We start from the raw sequence: 23531 nt of genomic DNA, 5'->3' as shown, positions 1-23531 counted from the left end.
TGTGGCCCGGTTTTCCACATTTATAACAAACTACATTGGCATAACTTGCTCCGACACTACTTGCTCCACCATTACTCGTTCCGACACCATTTGTTCCTTTTGTTCTGTTAACCCCTGGTCTGTAGACCTCACACTTCACCGCGCTATGACCATTTCTTTTACACTTGTTGCAAAATTTGGTGCAGAACCCCGAGTGATACTTTTCACACCTTTGGCATAGATGCTTCTGATTGTTGTTGTTATTGCGGTTGTTATTGTTGTTGGGATGATTGTTGTAGTTGCTGTTGTTGTTGCTGTTGTTGTTGTTGTTGTTGTTGTTGTTGTTGTTGGGCTGTTTGTTGTAGTTGTGATTGATGTTGCGATTGTTGAGATAATTGTTGCGATTATTATTGTAATTGCTATTGTTGTTGTATTGGTGATTCTTATCACCGTTTTCCTCCCACTTTCTTTTGACTTGCTTCACATTGGCCTCTTCAGCCGTCTGTTCTTTAATTCTTTCCTCAATCTGGTTCACTAGTTTGTGAGCCATTCTACATGCCTGTTGTATGGAGGCGGGCTCGTGTGAACTTATATCTTCTTGGATTCTTTCCGGTAATCCTTTCACAAACGCGTCGATCTTCTCTTCCTCATCTTCGAACGCTCCCGGACACAATAGGCACAATTCTGTGAATCATCTTTTGTACGTGGTAATATCAAATCCTTGGGTTCGTAACCCTCTAAGTTCTGTCTTGAGCTTATTGACCTCGGTTCTGGGACGGTACTTCTCGTTCATCAAGTGCTTGAATGCTGACCACGGTAGTGCGTACGCATCATCTTGTCCCACTTGCTCTAGATAGGTATTCCACCATGTTAATGCAGAACCTGTGAAGGTATGCGTAGCGTACTTCACTTTGTCCTCTTCAGTACACTTACTTATGGCAAACACCGATTCGACCTTCTCGGTCCACCGTTTCAATCCGATCGGTCCTTCGGTTCCATCAAATTCCAAAGGTTTGCAGGCAGTGAATTCTTTGTAGGTGCATCCTACACGGTTTTCTGTACTGCTAGATCCAAGGTTATTGTTGGTATGTAGCGCAGCCTGTACTGCGGCTATGTTTGAAGCTAGAAAAGTACGGAATTCCTCTTCATTCATATTCACGGTGTGTCGAGTAGTTGGTGCCATTTCCTTCAAAATAGTCAAATGGAACAAGTTAATCATACAGAATATTAAGAGTAGTTAATAGTATTTCGTAGCATAATATGAACTCATTTATAAAAGCTTTTTCTTCATATTAGCGTTTTATAAGTTTAAATTCGGGTAGTACCTACCCGTTAAGTTCATACTTAGTAGCTAATATACAATTAAACTACTACAATTCTATATGAAAAACTGATTATAATAATATTTCGCGTTCAAACTTTTATACAATATTTTACAAACTTACAATACCGCTTATTTTACATAAAGCATGAAATATAGCACACAATAACTTTGATACAAGATAGTTGTGAAGATAATTCTAGCTAGTACACAAGTCGTTCAGCAAAGGCAATAAAGACACGTAATTCATACGTCCAGAAACAAGTCATGCATTCTGGTTTTACTAGGACTACTTCCCATCCTTGGTCTTGTGGAACATAACCGTTATGGCCGTTGATAAGACAGTGTGTTGTAACGTCGTCAAAGGGATGAGGGTTACGTAATGACCAACAGTCTCGTAATAACCTAAAAACCTCATTTCTTACCCCAATTACCGACTCCGTCACTTGTGGGAACGTTTTGTTTAATAGTTGTAGCCCGATGTTCTTTTTCTCACTTTGGTGAGAAGCGAACATTACTAACCCGTAAGCATAGCATGCTTCTTTATGTTGCATGTTAGCCGCTTTTTCTAAATCATGAAGTCGTATACTCGGATACATTGAGTCAAAATAATTTCTTAACCCGTTGCGTAAAATAGCATTTGGGTTCCCCGCAATATATGCATCAAAGTAAACACATCGTAACTTATGGGTTTCCCAATGTGATATCCCCCATCTTTCAAACAAAAGTCTCTTATAAACCAAGACATTCTTGGAACGTTCTTCGAATGTCTTACAAACTGATTTCGCCGTAAATAGTTGTGCCGAAGAATTCTGACCGACTCTAGACAAGATTTCATCAATCATGTCTCCGGGTAGGTCTCTTAAAATATTGGGTTGTCTATCCATTTTGTGTTTTTATACTGTAAAATAGACAAGAGTTAGATTCATAAAAAAAAATATACTTAATAATACAAACAATTTTTACATATATCATAAAGTATAAGCACACTATATTACATATATTACACCACACGAATACAAGTATCTTATTCCGACTCGCTCGTTTCTTTTTCTTCGGTTTTGGTTCGTTTTGCCAAGTTTCTAGGGATATATGATGTTCCCCTAATACGAGCTGTCGTTTTCCACAACGGTTTAGAAAAACCTGGTGGTTTAGAGGTTCCCGGGTCATTGTTACAACTTAAGGGCTTCGGGGGTTGATGATACATATAAAGTTCATCGGGGTTGGAATTAGATTTCTCTATTTTTATGCCCTTTCCCTTATTATTTTCTTTTGCCTTTTTAAATTCAGTTGGGGTAATTTCTATAACATCATCGGAATTCTCGTCGGAATCCGATTCATCAGAGAATTGGTAATCCTCTCAATATTTTGCTTCCTTGACGGAAACACCATTGACCATAATTAACCTTGGTCGGTTGGTTGAGGATTTTCTTTTACTTAACCGTTTTATTATTTCCCCCACCGGTTCTATTTCCTCCTCCGGTTCCTCCTCTTCCGGTTCTGATTCTTCTTCCGGTTCTGATTCTTCTTCCTGTTCTTCTTCGGGAACTTGTGAATCAGTCCAATATATATTCGACTCTTCGTTATTATTAGGTGAGTCAATGGGATTTGTGCTAGAGGTAGACATCTATCACACAATATCAAACATGTTAAGAGATTAATATATCACATAATATATACATGTTAATAATATATAGTTTCCAACAAAAATGTTAAGCAATCATTTTTAAAGAAAACACGGTCGAAGTCCAGACTCACTAATGCATCCTAACAAACTCGATAAGACACACTAATGCAAATTTTCTGGTTCTCTAAGACCAACGCTCGGATACCAACTGAAATGTCCCGTTCTTATTGATTAAAAACGTTCCATATTAATTGATTTCGTTGCGATGTTTTGACCTCTATATGAGACGTTTTTCAAAGACTGCATTCATTTTTAAAACAAACCATAACCTTTATTTCATAAATAAAGGTTTAAAAAGCTTTACGTAGATTATCAAATAATGATAATCTAAAATATCCTGTTTACACACGACCATTACATAATAGTTTACAATACCAATATGTTACATCGAAATCAGTTTCTTGAATGCAGTTTTTACACAATATCATGCAAACATGGACTCCAAATCTTGTCCTTATTTTAGTATGCAACAGCGGAAGCTCTTAGTATTCACCTGAGAATAAATAAGCTTTAAACGTCAACAAAAATGTTGGTGAGTTATAGGTTTAACCTATATATATCAAATCGTAACAATAGACCACAAGATTTCATATTTCAATACACATCCCATACATAGAGATAAAAATCATTCATATGGTGAACACCTGGTAACCGACATTAACAAGATGCATATATAAGAATATCCCCATCATTTCGGGACACCCTTCGGATATGATATAAATTTCGAAGTACTAAAGCATCCGGTACTTTGGATGGGGTTTGTTAGGCCCAATAGATCTATCTTTAGGATTCGCGTCAATTAGGGTGTCTGTTCCCTAATTCTTAGATTACCAGACTTAATAAAAAGGGGCATATTCGATTTCGATAATTCAACCATAGAATGTAGTTTCACGTACTTGTGTCTATTTTGTAAATCATTTATAAAACCTGTATGTATTCTCATCCCAAAAATATTAGATTTTAAAAGTGGGACTATAACTCACTTTCACAGATTTTTACTTCGTCGGGAAGTAAGACTTGGCCACTGGTTGATTCACGAACCTATAACAATATACACATATATATCAAAGTATGTTCAAAATATATTTACAATACTTTTAATATATTTTGATGTTTTAAGTTTATTAAGTCAGCTGTCCTCGTTAGTAACCTACAACTAGTTGTCCACAGTTAGATATACAGAAATAAATCGACAAATATTATCTTGAATCAATCTACGACCCAGTGTATACGTATCTCAGTATTGATCACAACTCAAACTATATATATTTTGGAATCAACCTCAACCCTGTATAGCTAACTCCAACATTCACATATAGAGTGTCTATGGTTGTTCCGAAATATATATAGATGTGTCGACATGATAGGTCGAAACATTGTATACGTGTCTATGGTATGTCAAGATTACATAATATACAATACAAGTTGATTAAGTTATGGTTGGAATAGATTTGTTACCAATTTTCACGTAGCTAAAATGAGAAAAATTATCCAATCTTGTTTTACCCATAACTTCTTCATTTTAAATCCGTTTTGAGTGAATCAAATTGCTATGGTTTCATATTGAACTCTATTTTATGAATCTAAACAGAAAAATTATAGGTTTATAGTCAGAAAAATAAGTTACAAGTCGTTTTTGTAAAGGTAGTCATTTCAGTCGAAAGAACGACGTCTAGATGACCATTTTAGAAAACATACTTCCACTTTGAGTTTAACCATAATTTTTGGATATTGTTTCATGTTCATAATAAAAATCATTTTCCCAGAATAACAATTTTTAAATCAAAGTTTATCATAATTTTTAATTAACTAACCCAAAACAGCCCGCGGTGTTACTACGACGGCGTAAATCCGATTTTACGGTGTTTTTCGTGTTTCCAGGTTTTAAATCATTAAGTTAGCATATCATATAGATATAGAACATGTGTTTATTTGATTTTAAAAGTCAAGTTAGAAGGATTAACTTTTATTTGCGAACAAGTTTAGAATTAACTAAACTATGTTCTAGTGATTACAAGTTTAAACCTTCGAATAAGATAGCTTTATATGTATGAATTGAATGATGTTATGAACATAATTACTACCTCAAGTTCCTTGGATAAACCTACTGGAAATGAGAAAATAGATCTAGCTTCAAAGGATCCTTGGATGGCTTGAAAGTTCTTGAAGCAGAATCATGACACGAAAACAATTTCAAGTAAGATTTCCACTCGAAATAAGATTGTTATAGTTATAGAAATTGAATTAAAGTTTGAATATGATTATTACCTTGTATTAGAAAGATAACCTACTATAAGTAACAAAGGTTTCTTGATCTTGGATGATTACTTGGAATGGATTTAGAAAACTTGGAAGTAAACTTGCAATCTTGGAAGTATTCTTGATTTTATGAAACTAGAATTTTTGGAATTTATGAAGAACACTTAGAACTTGAAGATAGAACTTGAGAGAGATCAATTAGATGAAGAAAATTGAAGAATGAAAGTGTTTGTAGGTGTTTTTGGTCGTTGGTGTATGGATTAGATATAAAGGATATGTAATTTTGTTTTCATGTAAATAAGTCATGAATGATTACTCATATTTTTGTAATTTTATGAGATATTTCATGCTAATTGCCAAATGATGGTTCCCATATGCGTTAGGTGACTCACATGGTCTGCTAAGAGCTGATCATTGGAGTGTATATACCAATAGTACATACATCTAAAAGCTGTGTATTGTATGAGTACGAATACGGGTGCATACGAGTAGAATTGTTGATGAAACTGAACGAGGATGTATTTTAAGCATTTTTGTTAAGTAGAAGTATTTTGATAAGTGTCTTGAAGTCTTTCAAAAGTGTATGAATACATATTAAAACACTACATGTATATACATTTTAACTGAGTCGTTAAGTCATCGTTAGTCGTTACATGTAAATGTTGTTTTGAAACCTTTAGGTTAACGATCTTGTTGAATGTTGTTAACCCATTGTTTATTATAACAAATGAGATGTTAAATTGTTATATTATCATGATATTATGATATATAATATATCTTAGTATGATATATATACAGTTAAATGTCGTTACAACGATAATCGTTACATATATGTCTCGTTTCGAAATCATTAAGTTAGTAGTATTAATTTTACATATGTATTTCATTGTTAATACACTTAATAATATATTTACTTATCATTTAACATAATTAACCAAGTGTATCAATATCTTAATATGATTCATATGTACCTAGTAAGACGTTGTTATAACGATAATCGTTATATATATCGTTTTCGAGTTTCTTAAATTAATAGTCTCATTTTTATGTATATAACTCATTGTTAAAATACCTAATGAGATACAAACTTATAATAAAATCATGTTAACTATATATATAACCATATATATGTCATCGTATAGTTTTTACAAGTTTTAGCGTTCGTGAATCACCGGTCAACTTGGGTGGTCAATCGTCTATATGAAACCTATTTCAATTAATCAAGTCTTAACAAGTTTGATTGCTTAACATGTTGGAAACACTTAATCATGTAAATAACAATTTCATTTAATATATATATAAACATGGAAAAGTTCGGGTCACTACAAATTGATAGGCCATCTTCAAAGCTTCTTGATGATTAGCAGGTTTGGATGACATTACTCCATGTTTGATGCTCTTTGGGAGGCCATCCATGTAAAGTTCGACTCGGAGGGATTCGGGAGTCACGAGAGTCGGGTACATTAAGGCTAGCTCGGAGAATCGTTGATTATAAGCCTTGAGATCGTTTCCAACCGCCTTTAAAGTTCTTAGCTCTTGTTCGAGCTTTCGGGTTTCTTCACGAGGGAAGTATTCGGTGAACATCTTTTCCCTCAAATCGGCCCAAGAGAGGGCGTGAGCTTCATCGGTACCCACCGATTGTACATAGGTGTTCCACCATGTGAGAGCGACACCGGCGAAAGTGTGGGTGGAGTATTTGACCTTGTCTTGGTCCCGAAAACCGTCTGCTAAAGACGGCTTCCGTTTGCTCAAACCATCGGGTGAGCACTACCGGTCCCCCGGTTCCATCAAAAGTGTGAGGTTTGCACCCCATGAAAGCTTTGTAGGAGCACCCTTCGCTTGAGTTACCGGCCCTTTGATTGTTGTTGTTGTGATTGTTGTTATTGTTGTTGTTGGAGGAGTGACCGGCCATGGCCGCATCCACGGCGGTGGCTATCATCCGTTGAAGGGCTTGTTCGGGAGTCTCATGGTGTGGCACACGGCGATGAGGCATTGTTCCTTCAAAACACAAGAATACCGTTGATTAGTATTTTCAATAATACTAATCATGATATGGAATAAGGATAGAGAGAAAAATTTTCCTTGACTCGCCTTAAATTCTTTATGTCATAATGTCGGAACGTTCATATGAGTCACCGTAATATAATACCGGAAATTATATTACCCTAATTCATATGTGCATTCGACATTATTTCACTAAGTCAAGGTGGCGTGTCAATCAAATTAAGCAACGTACGATTAACATGAATTTAGAGTTAGATATGAATAGAAGAGTTCGAGTATAAATGCACAAGTAGTCAAGTAATTCCTACTTCAAGTCTACATGCCGGTTGTAGTCTCGACTCACTAATGTACCCTATGACTCGGGGTTGACACCAATGAACTCTAAATCCCTACAACCAACGCTCTGATACCATCTGTAGTGACCCGACAAAATCATCATTGACGGCGCCGTCTACTTAGGTCCCGTTACGTGGTCATAAGTCTTTAAAACAACGTTTGACCAAAATACATGTCGCATTCATTTCAAAAGTGAGAATGTTTCAAGGTTTACAAAAATAATTCATTGACGTATTACATTACAAAGTTTAAAGTACAATTGAAATCTATGCAGCACAATTTGATTATCAAAAGACGCTCCACGTATGCATGTATACTCGACATCCAAGCAAGTATCAAAAAGTAAGCGGAAGCATGTATCCATAAGCATTCAAGGACCTGAGAAAACATAGAAGAATCTGTCAACGAAAACGTTGGTGAAATCATAGTTGTATGTATAAAGTATGTTTGAACCACAAGTTTTAGTATGAAACGTTTATCAAGCGTATACATCTCAAAAGATGTGTTTGTATCACGAGCACCCAATTATCAAGCTTAACTGAATCTTACCTCTGCATACTAGTGTTAGAACCTACACTATATTTCGAAAATACGTTTCATTCATCCGAATGAGGGCTCATCAAACCCGTATGGCCACACAACATAAGTTCTCGCTTACACCCTACAAGTGTAACTAATGATAATTGGACTTGAGGATTTATGTTCTAACTCGTACGTATCTTTGCTTTCGTATTTGTATTCAAAGTATAAAAGTATGAAAGTATACATATACATATGAAATGTATATAAGTAAGTAATGTATCTGTTTCTCAGCCCACGATTTAAAGTATAAAAGTATTTGAAAAGTTAGGACTATGATCTCACCTTGAGTGCACGTATGTAAAAGTACTTCAACAAGTAAACGTGTACAAGAACGAATGCTAGTCTCGACCTAAACAAATAGGTTTGTATCAATATCGGTAAACACGGTCGGTCAAAGTGTTCAATTAGTCCTATGGCTCGTTACGACTCGATTACTATAGCATGTGAGTCAAGTTGTCACGTTTCATGCAAGATACAATTATAAAAGCATGTGAGAACGATTGCACAAACATTTGGTTAAGTTTGATTAAAAGTCAACTTTGGTCAGGTCAAAGTCAATGAAAAAGTCAACACGTTCGGGTCGGGTCTCGAACTATTTTTCTGAGGTTTTTAATCATATATGAGCATGTTAGAACAAGTTACATGTGAATTGGAGGTGCGTAGCATAGCAAACATTTTTCGTAAAAGTGTAGGCTTGGTCAGAACCCAAACACGGCAAATGCCGCGCCGCGACCAAGGAGGGCCGCGCCGCGACACTTAACGTGGTCTGGTGCCTGGTCAGTTTCAATTGTTCAAGTCTAAATTTAATCTTCAATCTAACACAATTTACAAACCGTAAACACTTACGACACATATCTTATATCGTTGGAAAGGTAATTTGACAAGGAACACAACTAAACATGTTTCATCAATCAAAAACATCATTTGCAATAATCGAATTTTCCAAATTAAATGATCAATTAATGCTCACCATTAATGTTTCAATTCCATATATGCAAAATTATGATTCGGGAAGTAAATGTACACATATGATACGCCGTTTCGTAGATAATTACACATACAATGCAACTAAACATTTACAATTAACATTGCAAAGCATTCAATGCATCAAAGATCACATTTAAGGCCACCAAACCCTAACTAACAATCACAAATTTAACAATTTTGTTTATGAAGCTAATCTATGCCAACCTACATACCAAATTGAAGCTAGTGATGCTAGTAATACATTTAATACATGCACTTTTAACATCTAACAACATTTAAGCAACCAAAACTCAAGATCAAACACACACATTTCAAGTTTAAGCTAGTTACATCCAAATGACAGGAACAAGCATATAAATCATATCTTCATGTTAGACTTGAGTCATAGACACTAATTAATACTTTTATAAGTTAAAAACATCAAGAACAAGGAATCTAGTGATTTTAGAAAGTTACCCAAATGCAATAAATTTGGTATGGATTTGAAAAGGAAGATGCAAGGATTCCGAATACGTAATTTATTTGGATTGATGCTTGCTCGATTTGAAATAGATGATGATTCTTTGTTTTGGGTTTTGAGAGAAAAATGTGAAAGTATAAAAGAAAAAGGAAAATGAAATGGAAATGGAAGGAGGTGGGTGTGACTAGTCCATCTAGTCACATCTTTGTTCAATTTGCAAAACTAGTCCCTCGAGTTCGGTTGCGGGTGAATTACCTAAACGAGATAATTTAGAAATGCGTATTAACGGAAGGTGTTATAATTATATAACGGACTTTAGAGTAATTAAACGGAAAGTAAATGGAAAAAGGCGGGATGTTACATTACCTACTCCTTAAAAGAAATTTCGTCCCGAAATTTAAGTAGGCGTAGTAGTCTTCGTTTCTTCCTCGGGATCTTGCGTTTCCGAGTTCACGAATAAATGAGGGTATTTCCTTTGCATTTGATCTTGCCTTTCCCGAGGTAACGACAATTTCGGTGTTAATACCTAGTTTTATCGTTCATAAATATGTATAAACATGATTTTGAATTCATTTAGTTGAAATTTTTTTAAAATTTTTTACTAGAAATGGGTAGTCAGTATATAAGACTAGGACTGTTCTTTATTATCAGAGAGCACTAGATTCTAATACAACTACTGCGTTACTAGTATTTTTAATGGTAACCAAGTGTTTAAATTAAAATTTTTAAAAATCCCAAAGAATTTAACCCCTTCCCACACTTAAGATCTTACAATGCCCTCATTTGCAAGAAATCAGTAACAATTTAAATTATTGAGGGTGATTAGCGTAAAAAGATGATTGAGATTTTACCAAAGTTTTCAAACATATTGGATATATATATATATATATATATATATATATATATATATATATATATATATATATATATATATATATATGTATATATTTTTTTTTATTTTTTTATTTTTTTTACAACTATGCACTACCATTGTTATTTACTTTAAATTTAAATTAAGTTATATTTATATTGAAGTAATCATGATGTTGGGCTAAATATTAAAGATGGGGTAATTGAGCTTTGGACCATAATTGGGGTTTGGACAAAAGAACGACACTTGTGGAAATTGGACTATGGAGTATTAATGGGCTTTATATTTGTTTAATTGAATGATAGTTCGTTAATTTAATATTAGAGATTTACAATTGGACGTACCTATAAATAACCACATACACTCGATCGAACACGATGGGCGGGATATTTATAAGTACTAATAATCGTTCATTTAACCGGACACGGGAATGGATTAATAGTTAATGGACTCATTAAAACATGGGTGGATTACATACAAGGACACTTGGTGTAGTTGTTAATAAAGTATTAAAACCTTGGATTACACACAGTCAATAACCTGGTGTAATCATTAACAATGTATTAAACCTTATTACAGTTTAAGTCCCCAATTAGTTGGAATATTTGACTTCGGGTATAAGGATAATTTGACGAGGACACTCGCACTTTATATTTATGACTGATGGACTGTTAAGGACAAAAACCAGATGGACATATCGAATAATCCAGGATAAAGGACAATTATAAATAACTTATTAATAGTTAAAAATTACATAAAAGTATCACAATATTATATGTTTTAAACATAAGTAAATAAAAATAATAAAAGATAAAAATCACCAACGGGAACTGTATCAATCTGGATAGGCGTTCCAGTTCATTCGTCGGTCGGGTTCCACGATTGGTTATAGGTGTACTGATAGGCTTGGTTGGGGTCATAGAGAGTAAATGGTGGTCGCATATCGGGCTGGTGCAGCGGATAGTAAGCAGGTCGGGTCGGTACGTAGTTATTTGGTACCTGAGGTGATAGCTGGCTCATGATCTGATGCTGATGATAGTGCCATCTATCATGCTGTCATTTCCTGGAATGCTCGTACACATTCTCGGCGTGCCACTGCTCGTATTGACTATGTCTTGCCTCATTTGTCATTTCTACCTCATCTATACGCTGGTAAATGTCAGTAACAGCCTCCCTAATGACATCCCTAATGTCATCCGCTTCCTCCATTTCCTCATCAGAACCTCTCTCTACCTGTGGATGAGGGCCCTGATATGGTACTGCCTGATTGCGTCTGCTCTTTAATACCTTTGCACCCTGATAGACTCGCAATCCTAAAGTCTCAACCTGTTCCCTACACACCATCAGTGGACCCCCTTATTCCCTATCTACGCCTAAATACTCTCCAATGAGAGTAACAAAAATACCTCCTCCTATTATTCCCCCGTCCTGTATTCCTTCCACCATTTTGGACAGATAAAAACCAACACAGTAGGGGATATTAACAAAGTTTCTAGTGTTTCGAATACACTTAAGGTAAAATAAATCGTGTAAAGTCATTTTCTCCTTGTTGTTACCTCTTTGTGTAATCGAATTAGCTAAAAATCTATGTATAATACGAAGCTCTGCTTTGTTAATATCTAAATAGGAGTGTCTTCCTCCCCGTATAAAAACATTATAATTTGACATACACCTCCAGACGGCGTCCGCGTCAAAATTCCTATCTACCCTTTCACCATGATAAATCAAATTTGTACAATCAGCTAGTAGTAATTCAAAAGGAGTGTAAATCTGTAAAGCCCTGGCCATGTCCAGCATGCACATTCTGTACATCCTACGGCCAAGTAAAAATTTAAGAAAATTCCTATCGTCTAACCTAACTACATCCGTATCAAGTGATATAGTACTCATAAGCTCAACACGCCATTCCTTATATACAGGCTTACGAATGGTGAATAAACGTTCCCAATCGGGAAAAGAAGAGTTCACATACCTTTGGATCAGATGCTGCCTAACTGAGTTAGCTAGTTGGACCCTTTCCAAAGGCTCCCAATCGATTACCCTCGACACTTCTACATTTTTCGGTACCAGTTTAAATTTGTTACTTTGGTACGTCGGGTAATCTCTCCAACTTTGATAAAATCTCAAATTGGGATGCAACTGTTCTTCATGAATTGTTGGGTGTTCTACTATTGGATGAATCGAAAATTGTACATAGGCATTAACATATTCTTGTTTCGGATCATAATATGTTATGTATTGATCATTATGATATTGTTGTTCTTGTTGTTGTTCCTGTTCAGGTTCTGGTTCATATTGTGGCTCATATTGCATTTCTGGCTGTGGTTCGTTTTCAGGTTGTCTGGATGATGATGCACTACCAGATTCGGTATATTTCTGCAAAACACATTAAACACAAAATTTGTGCATCCAAATATGCATTAGTGTTAGCAAAATAACAACTTGAAACAATTACAATGACATGTTTAATCCATATTAAACTTATACTCATTTTCATATTTTTATTAATTCTACACTTTTTTAAATAAGCATATATGAAAATGTTTACAAAGTTCATAAGCATTCAACTCAAATAACATGTCAAAATAATCATTACTAGCAATTAAACAAGTTTCAAATGGCATTTACATCAATTTAATCAAGTTCATGAATTTTAGACTTAAAAAGTCCACTTTAATTCTCAAAAATCATGTTTAGGATCAATGTTTGGATCATTTAGTTACCTAAACATGTTACACTACTTAATTTAGCAATAATTCATGATAAAAATCGGCCATAACCTATTTATATCAAAAAGTCCCAAATTGCTCAAGAACACAAACCCTAGATTTCTAAAATTTTTGAAGTTTTTGGCTTCAAATCATGTTAAATAGCATCAATCTAGGTTATACATGCATAATATACTAACAATTTAACTCTAATTACACTAGAAATTAATAAAATCAAATTAGGTAAAATTTAGCTCAAGAACACTAAAATTCAAATTTAAAGAGTTTTAGGGGTGAAATCTTTACCTTTCTGCTTCCCCATCTGAGAAAAGACATGATTAGAGCAAGAAATTTGATGAATTTTGGTGAAAATTTGTGAATTTTTGAGAGTGTTTGGGAGTAATTTCGGGTTTATGTGTGTGTTTTTGTGAGGATACAGAGAAGCTCGCTGGAACTTATGTTCCTGACGGGATTTCTAAGGCCATGCGATCGCATGGATTGACAGTTCAAACCCCATGCAATCGCATGGGGTTATTTCTTTTTTTTATATATATAAAAACCTTTAACTAATAAAACATAAATTAATAAATTTTAAAAATTTGTTTCTTTTAAGAATGAGGGCGTTTCGGATCGTTGTCCTAGTTCGTCCCTCGACAAAATTTTAAAATTTGTCATTTTAAAGCGTTTGTTTTAAAAGCAAAGATTTTTGAGTTTTTTAAATGTTTTTATCATACTTTAATTCAATAAGATTAAAAATAATGAGAATAAAATTTCTCGTCCCTCCCTTGGGTAAAGCAATTTCGGTTCAACGACCTAGTCTTCATCTCACGACGAATTTTAGAAATCATATTTTTAACTTAATGAAATTAAGTAAATTTTGTTTTTAAATTCACACCAAACTTAAATTTAAAATGCATAAAATTAAAAATTCATATAAATATCATTAATATTTTTATACATTAATTTTACAAACTTATATTGAAAATATTAATTTTTAAAATATTTAAAAATTTAAATATTTTGATTTTTTAAAAATTACAATATTAATTTAATATTAATTTATAAACAAAGTAAAAATTAAAATTAAAAATCTTTTTGGTCTTTTATCCCAATTTAATCAATCAAATATTATCAAAAATATACGCCCCTCTTTTCGGTAAAGTAATTTCGGTTCCATAATGTGACGATCGCTCCAAATCCATATGGATGAACACGTCATTCATTGATTTCATTGCGAGGTATTTGACCTCTATATGATACGTTTTGTAAACATTGCATTCTTTTGAAAAGGCACACCATAAATGAATATTTAAATCAAAGGTTTTCGACATCTGATGATTTCTACATATAGACAATCACCATAAATAATAGTTTACAACAGTACTTCCGTTGACAATGCAGTCAAAATAAGATACATGGTGATGATTTGGTGAATGCAACGTTTCCTTGAAAAATATGTCATGTAAGACTCCATGCACATAGCTTGTCTAACATCTAAGCAAACAGCAGAAGACTTCTAGGAAACCTGAGAATAAACATGCTAACAAGTGTCAACAAAAAGGTTGGTGAGTTCATAGTTTTAATGTTTCGTATAATCTGTATATAAAGGTGGATCACAAGATTTCAGTTGTTTCATCCAGAAACGTTTATCAAAATATTCTACAAAATGGAGCACCCTGGTAACTAAACTTAACGTATATATAATTTGTACCCTTTGTATAATCATCTTAATAATACACGCAAACCAACGTGTATGCTTCTCAAATAGCATACGTCTGTTAAAAGGCTAGTGCTCTAGCTCGGACGGGGATATCAAACCCTATGGATCCATATATAACTACTCGCGCCCACCAGTTCTTATAACCGGCAGTTACTAGTTACCAAAGCTAAGGGATTTTCGGTTCAAACTCGGTGTAGAATTTAGTATGTACTTGTATCCATTGCGTTTAAAATAAAGTGTATGTATTCTCAGCCCAAAAATATATATTGCAAAAGCAATTAAAAGGGGAGCAAATGAAACTCACCTTAGCAGCATATCGTTCACCAAAATGTGATCGAAACACGGATTACCAAATAACCGTAGATCTTAACGTATCAATATTGAGATTCAATATTGTAGGAAAGTACGTAGACGTAACGGAGATGATAAACACTAGGTTTGATTCATAAATATACCCCCGAACATTACCCATAATTTCCTTAGCTCTATCCCGCTTGAAAACCATCTTTGAAATCGTTTGGACATAACCTCGTCGTAGTATTTTATGTATATACTAATAATAATAATAAGATTAATAATAATAATAATAATAATAATAATAATAATAATAATAATAATAATAATAATAATAATAATAATAATATATAGAGAGAGATATCGATATAGATTAGAAAATGAAACAGAAATCGATCAATTTATAGGAACATTTCTGTCCCAGCACCTCATGCGATCACATGAGGTTTGTATGGGATTCTCATGCGATCGTATGAACCCCTCAGCCAGCTCACAATCGTTTGTATTTTTGCTTGTCGACATGATTATTTAATATAAATATAAATATAATATATTTAATTTATATAATTAATTATATATTATATTATATTCACGTGCATAGTTAACTTGTAATTTTTGTTCCGATAAGTCGTACGTCATCACTCGACTTATGTCCCGGTTCTGGTTTTTCGAACGTCCTATCGTATACTGAGAAAACTTGTACTTTACATTTCGTGAATCGTACCTTTGTCAAAATATAGTCTTAAATCATCCATAAACTATACCACTCGAGGTATAACTTATACATTTGAGTGTTTTGGTCATTTACTTCTATAAATCATCGTCTCGCTATTTGTTAATATATATATATATATATATATATATATATATATATATATATATATATATATATATATATATATATATATATATATATATATATATATATATATATAATACATACAGTTTCATTTTGAAATAGTGTTTTACTGTAGCAAAGTCAATTTCGCTGTAGCAAATAGTGATTTTCGAAAACACTGTAGCATTTTGGGTACTGTAGCAATTTGAAAATACTGTAGCAAATTAGTGTTTTACTGGTTCATCTTAAACGCTTTAGTTAACTTATCTAAATATCAATCGAATCAATAAACGAATGTTACTATCGTTTACTAAATAACTTTAAATTATATATATGTATATATCTTTTTAATATACATAAATCAATTTTTAAATACACATTGGAAGTTATTTATAAATAAATTTTAATAATAAATATTTCAACTTATCATATATATTCAAATAGATATTTAAACCAATAAGTTTAATGTACGGTATCAAACAATTAATACATTGTTACCTTTTTAAGTTATAGTATATATGTATCTATTTACATATAATTGTTCGCGAATCGTCGAAAACAACCGAATGGTATTTAAATATATAAAAGTAGTTCAAAAATTTTGAGATTCAGTTTTACAGACTTTGCTTATCGTGTCGGAAATGTTAATCATACAAAGATTAAGTTTAAATTTGGTCAGAAATTTCCGGGTCATCACACGTAACCTAGTTTTACTCCTGACGAATTTTTGAAATATTTTGGGTTGATTGATTAAAGATATTTATACCTTAAGAATTAACGGTAAATTTTGCATTGATGTAATAAATTTTTGTATGATATCAATAATTTCAGTTTCGCATACCTAATTTTATTGAATACCAATTTAATACTTTATAACGAACGATTCAGCGTTTATTAACAAAAGGTTAAAAGCAATAAATAAAAACAAAAATAAAAACTGTACATACTTACCTGTGAGAAAGAATTCTCAGAGACCTGCTTTAGTCGACTCATAGGAGAGTCGTGTGATTTGGTTTTCCATAGCTACATAAGCGTAACCTCGATTCTTCAATAACTTTTCTTCTAAACATACGAATGGTCCTTCTCTGCATAGAGTAACAAATTCGGTATTTGAATATGTTTGATTGTTCAAATATTTACCTTCGTGTGACCATTTTCCGCATTTATGACATCTTTCAAGGTGTCGTGCTCTTCTTTTTGTTGCGGATTTTGATTTTCCTTTACTAAAATGTGTCTTATGATGATCTTTCCTGAGTTCTTTCCTTACTTCGTCCATTTTTCCTCTTATGAATGATACCAGTTCACTTGGGAAAGTGTTATTATTACGTTTAGTAATCATAGCGTGTAGTAGTAGACCATGGTTCAGATCAAAGGAATTCTTCATCTCGTAAAACCTAAAAGAAATAAAAATTCAGAATGGAGGGAGAAGACTAGTTCTTTAGGGTCTGCTAGGGAAAGACCATTCGGATTCCATTCTTAGAAACTACACGAAAACAGAATATCTAACTCTAACAGAAATATATATTATACTTAAAAGGCTCGAATCTTCCCACACTTAGTTAGCTGTGGTGTCGAAATTGTGATTAACTTCATTGTCAACTTCCATCGGACCATGTATGTAATGTTTAACTCTGTGACTATTAACTTTAAATTCAATCCCATTTGAATTTATCAACTCTATTGTTCCATATGGGAAAACTCTTTTGACTATGAATGGTCCAGACCATCTTGATTTCAATTTTCCAGGAAATAGCTTGAATCGTGAAATGAAAAGAAGAACTCTGTCTCCTTCTTTAAATTCTTTTGAATTTCTGATTCTTTTATCATGCCATTTCTTCGTTCTTTCCTTATAGATTAAAGAATTTTCATATGCTTCATGTCTCAATTCTTCTAATTCGTTTAGTTGACTTAATCGTAAACGTCTGACTTCATGTAAATCAAGATTACATGTCTTCAAAGCCCAAAATGCTTTATGCTCAATTTCTACTGGAAGGTGACATGCTTTTCCGTAAACAAATTTAAAAGGTGTGGTACCAATTGGAGTTTTGTAGGCTGTTCTAAAAGCCCAGAGTGCATCCTCCAATTTCATGGACCATTCCTTCGGATTTGATCCTACGGTTTTCTCTAGAATACGTTTTAATGCTCGATTGGTATTTTCAACTTGTCCACTTGTTTGTGGATGATAAGCAGTTGAGATTTTATGAGTTACTCCATATCTTTTGAGAACTTTCTCAAGTTGATTATTACAAAAATGAGTACCCCGATCACTTATTAAAGCTTTCGGTGTTCCGAACCTAGCAAAAAGATGTTTTAAGAAGTTGACTACAACTCGTGCATCGTTAGTTGGGAGAGATTGTGCTTCCGCCCATTTAGATACATAATCAATGGCAACGAGAATGTAGAGATTATTATGAGATTTTGAAAATGGACCCATAAAGTCAATACCCCAAACGTCAAATACTTCACATACTTAAATGACATTTTGTGGCATTTCATCACGTTGACTTATTTTTCCGGCTCTTTGACAAGCATCACAGGATTTACAAAGAAGGTGTGCGTCTTTGAAAATTGTAGGCCAATAAAATCCAGCATCGTAAACTTTTCTTGCTGTGAGTTGAGGCCCATAATGCCCTCCTGTTGGTCCTGTGTGACAGTGGTTTAAGATTTGACTAGCTTCATCCCCGAATACGCATCGGCGTATTATTCCATCAGGACAACTTTTAAACAAATGCGGATCTTCCCAAAAATAGTGTTTTATATCACTAAAGAATTTCTTTCGTTTTTGGTACGACAACCCTTTTTCAAGGAATCCACATACTAAGTAGTTTGCATAGTCTGCAAACCATGGAATTTCATTATAATCTATCTTCAATAGATATTCATCAGGAAAGTTATCTTGTATGGCCGATTCATTTAGAACTTCTAATTCAGGATTTTCAAGACGAGAAAGATGATCAGCGGCGAGATTTTCTGCTCCCTTTTTGTCTCGGATTTTAATATCGAACTCTTATAAGAGTAAGATCCAACGGATTAATCGTGGTTTGGCATCTTGTTTCGAAAATAGGTATTTAAGAGCAGAATGGTCGGTATAGACCACCGTTTTAGCTAGAACGAGATATGAACGAAATTTGTCAAAAGCAAAGACAATAGCAAGGAGTTCTTTTTCAGTAGTTGTGTAATTCGTTTGTGCTCCTTGTAACGTCTTACTAGCGTAACAAATAGGTTGAAATCGTTTTTCAATTTTTTGTCCTAAAACGGCTCCCATTGCAAAATCACTTGCATCGCAAATAAGTTCAAACGGTAGATTCCAATTTGGAGTTATCATGATCGGCGCATTAGTGAGTTTTTCTTTAAGAATATTAAAAAATTTGATGCATTCATCTGAAAAGATAAATGGAGCATCCTTTTCTAGGAGTTTATTCATAGGAGTGGCAATTTTAGAAAAATCTTTTATGAAACGTCGGTAAAAACTGGCATGCCCTAGAAAACTCCTAACTCCTCTAACATTGGTGGGATGTGGAAGTTTAGCAATTACATCTACTTTAGCTCTATCCACTTCAATTCCTTCCTTTGAAATTTTATGACCAAGAACGATGCCTTCTCTAACCATGAAATGGCATTTCTCCCAATTAAGTACTAGATTTGATTACTCGCATCTAATAAGCATTCGTTCAAGATTAACTAGACATGATTCAAATGTATCACCGAAGACTTAAAAGTCATCCATGAAAACTTCCATGCATTCTTCTATCATGTCGTGAAAAATTGCCATCATGCACCTTTGAAAGGTTGCAGGGGCGTTGCAAAGTCCAAATGGCATGCGTTTGTAAGCAAAAGTACCATAAAGGCACGTGAATGTGGTTTTCTCTTGGTCCTCGGGTGCGATTAGAATTTGAAAATATCCGGAAAAACTATCAAGAAAACAATAGTAACTATTCCCGGCTAACCTTTCCAATATTTGATCAATGAAAGGTAAGGGAAAGTGATCTTTTCTGGTGGCGTCATTTAATTTTCTATAATCAATACAAACACGCCATCATGTTACAGTCCTAGTAGGAATAAGGTCATTTTTTTCATTTGTGATGACAGTCATGCCACCCTTCTTAGTTACGCATTGAACTGGGCTTACCCATGGACTATCAAAGATTGGATAAATTAAACCTGCATCTAGCAGTTTAATAATTTCTTTCTTAACAACATCTTGCATATTTGGATTTAGTCTTCGTTGGCGTTGCACATATGTTTTATGACCTTCTTCCATAAGGATTTTATGTGTGCAATACGAAGGACTTATGCCTTTAATATCACGAATCTTCCATGCAATAGCTGGTTTATGAGCTTTTAGCACAGTAATGTGTTGAGATTTTTCATTTTCTGTAAGAGAAGAGGATATTATTACAGGTAATTCGGATTCACCATGTAAATAAGCGTATTCCAAATGGTTTGGAAGTGGTTTTAACTCTAATGTCGGTGGTTCTTCTATCGATGATTTGTATCGATATCTGTCTTCCTCTTTTAACATTTAAAGTTCTTCTGTTGTTGGTTCGTAATCATTAGCCATAAGTGTAGCTAACATTTCAGCTTCATCAATTGGTTCAGTTCCTTCTCCTAAAGAACATTCTCCTGTTCCTTGTAATTCTGTAAATTCTTCTAACAATTCTGCATGTGAATCTATAGTTTGAATATAATAACATGTATCATCTGAAGATTCCGGTTGTTGCATGGCTCTATCAACAGAAAAGGTAACACTCTCGTCCTCTATACTTAGGGTCAGTTTCTTACCGAACACGTCTATTATTGATTTAGCCGTGTTTAAGAGTGGTCTTCCTAATATGAGAGGAACTCGAGAATCTTCTTCCATGTCCAGAATAACAAAATCTACTGGAAATACTAAAGTACCAACTTTAACTAGCATGTTTTCCATTATCCCTCTAGGATATTTTACTGATCGATCGGCTAGTTGTATGCTTATTGGTGTTGGTTTCAATTCTCCAAGGTTTAGTTTAGCGTATAGTGAATACGGCATTAAATTTATACTAGCACCTAAATCTGCCAATGCTTCTATTGAACTAAGACTACCCAGAAAACATGGAATTGTGAAACTTCTTGGATCTGAAAGTTTTTCTGGTAGCTTATTCACAGCATTGCAGAACAATTAGCATTCATTGTAACAGCCGAGAGTTCTTCCATTTTCTTTCTATTTGTGATTAGATCTTTCAGAAATTTAGCATATCTTGGCATTCCTGATATCACATCAATGAAAGGAAGATTAACATTTATTTGTTTAAACATATCCAAGAATTTGGATTGCTCGGCTTCAAGTCTTTCTTTTCTCATTTTACTCGAGTAAGGAAGTGGTGGTTGGTATGGTTTAACATAAGGCTTGGCCTTAACTGTGTTATCTTCATTAACCTTTTCAACTACCAGTTCTTTTTCCTTATCTTGCTCAGATTGTGGTTCTTGTGGAGTAGGAATAGAGTCCTCAGAAATTACAGGTATTTCAGGTGGTTTAAATGTAATACCACTTCTCGTGGTAATGGCTTTAGCTGTTTAATTTCGGGGGTTAGCATTTGTATCGCTAGGTAGACTTCCCGGTTTTCTTTCACCTATCAACCTTGCTAGGTTGCTTACTTCTTGTTCCAAATTTTGAATAGAAGTTTGTTGATTTCTAAATGCTTGACCATTTTGTTCATTCATTTGTTTTTGAGATGTGAAAAACTGCGTTTGAGATTCAACTAGCTTCGACATCATATCTTCTAAATTTGGCTTTTTATCATCGGTTTGTGGTGGTTTATTTTGAAAAATAGGTCTTTGCAGGTTGTAAGTATTATTAGATACTTGTTGATTGCTAGGACCTTGTTGATTGTTGTATGGAACATTTCGGTTATAATTCTGATTTTGATTGTAATTTGGTCTTGGCTGTTGATAATTATTCTGATAATTATTTCCAGGCCTTTGGTTCATGTATGAAACATTCTCTCTTTATTCCATTGTTTGTTCAATACTGAGACAATCTTTTGTCAAATGTGGTCCTCCACACTGTTCACAACTAATTCGTATAGCATGAATATCTTTAGTCATCTTTTCCATTCCTCTCTCGACAGCATCTATCTTTGTGGAAATGGAATCAAAGTCATGGCTAGAATCGGCTCTAGCCACTTTAGATGATCTAACGATATCTTTTTCTTGATGCCACTCATGTGAGTGGGAAGCAGTGTTATCAATAATTTTGTAAGCTTCAGTTGCAGTTTTCTTCATAATAGAACCACCAGCTGCTATATCGATGTCTTTTCTTGTAGTGATGTCGCATCCTTTATAGAATATTTGTACTATTTGATAAGTGTCTAAACCATGTTGCGGACATCCTCTTAATAACTTTCCAAATCTTTTCCACGCCTCATATAGAGTTTCATTTGGCTTTTGCGTGAACGTAACAATTTCTCCTTCAAGTCTCATGGCTTTAGATGCCGGAAAGAATTGTTTAAGAAATTTTTCAACTAAAACATCTCATGTATCAATCGCCCCTTCAGGTAACGATTCTAACCAATCTTTGGCTTCTCCCTTTAAAGTCCAGGGAAATAACATGAGATATATCTGTTCATCCTCCACTTCTCGGATTTTAAATAGAGTACAGATCCTATTAAAGGTTCGAAGATGTTCATTTGGATCTTCCTTCGGCGCACCACTAAATTGGCATTGATTAGTTACCATGTGTAGGATTTGTCCTTTGATTTCATAATCTGGTGCATTAATGTCTGGTTGAGTAATTGTGTGACCTTGGCCAGTGCGTTTAGCTCTCATTCGGTCTTTCATACTTAGAGGTTCCAGATTTTCCATGATTGAGTTTGTTGAATCTGAATCACTAGAGGATTCTGACTTAATGGTTTCTTCCTCGACAATTTTTGGATGAGTGATTTGTGGTTCAGGAGGAATGATTAGTGGTTCAGGATCTCTGAATTATCCCTGAATATCCTCCGGGTTCTCAATTGTGAGGTCGGGTTCAAAAAATGGATTATCAGAAATTTGAATTGGAGTACTTGGTCGACTAGATGATGATTCTAAAGAAAAATCAACGGCGATAATGTTGGCTAAATGTCTTGATCGAGTTACAGGTGGTGAACGTATGAAAGGTGGTGAACGTTTTGCTCGGTGCATTCACTGAATATCCTATTAGTTATAAAATATAAAAAGAGAAAATTGCGCGGATAGTCCCTGTGGTTTGTAGCACCCAGGTGGATAGACAAAGTTGGTGATTTGAGTGTGGATAGTCCCTGTGACTTAAAAGTGGATCAAGGATAGCACAGTTCACTAACACTGTTAATTTTTTCAGTTAAAACTGAATATGTGTCAAGCATGTGAGGGTAAATTCGTCATTTTACGTACCTTCTACCCCATTTCATATCCTTTATCATTCTTCATCTCTTTCATGCTTTATTTTCAGATCTGTAATCTAAACCACAATCAAATTAGCTTGAATTAACTATA

The sequence above is a fragment of the Rutidosis leptorrhynchoides genome, chromosome 9 (genome assembly GCF_046630445.1).
Source record: "Rutidosis leptorrhynchoides isolate AG116_Rl617_1_P2 chromosome 9, CSIRO_AGI_Rlap_v1, whole genome shotgun sequence".
In the NCBI taxonomy this organism is placed as follows: domain Eukaryota; kingdom Viridiplantae; phylum Streptophyta; class Magnoliopsida; order Asterales; family Asteraceae; genus Rutidosis; species Rutidosis leptorrhynchoides.
Note: the sequence above shows the minus strand (reverse complement) of the source record.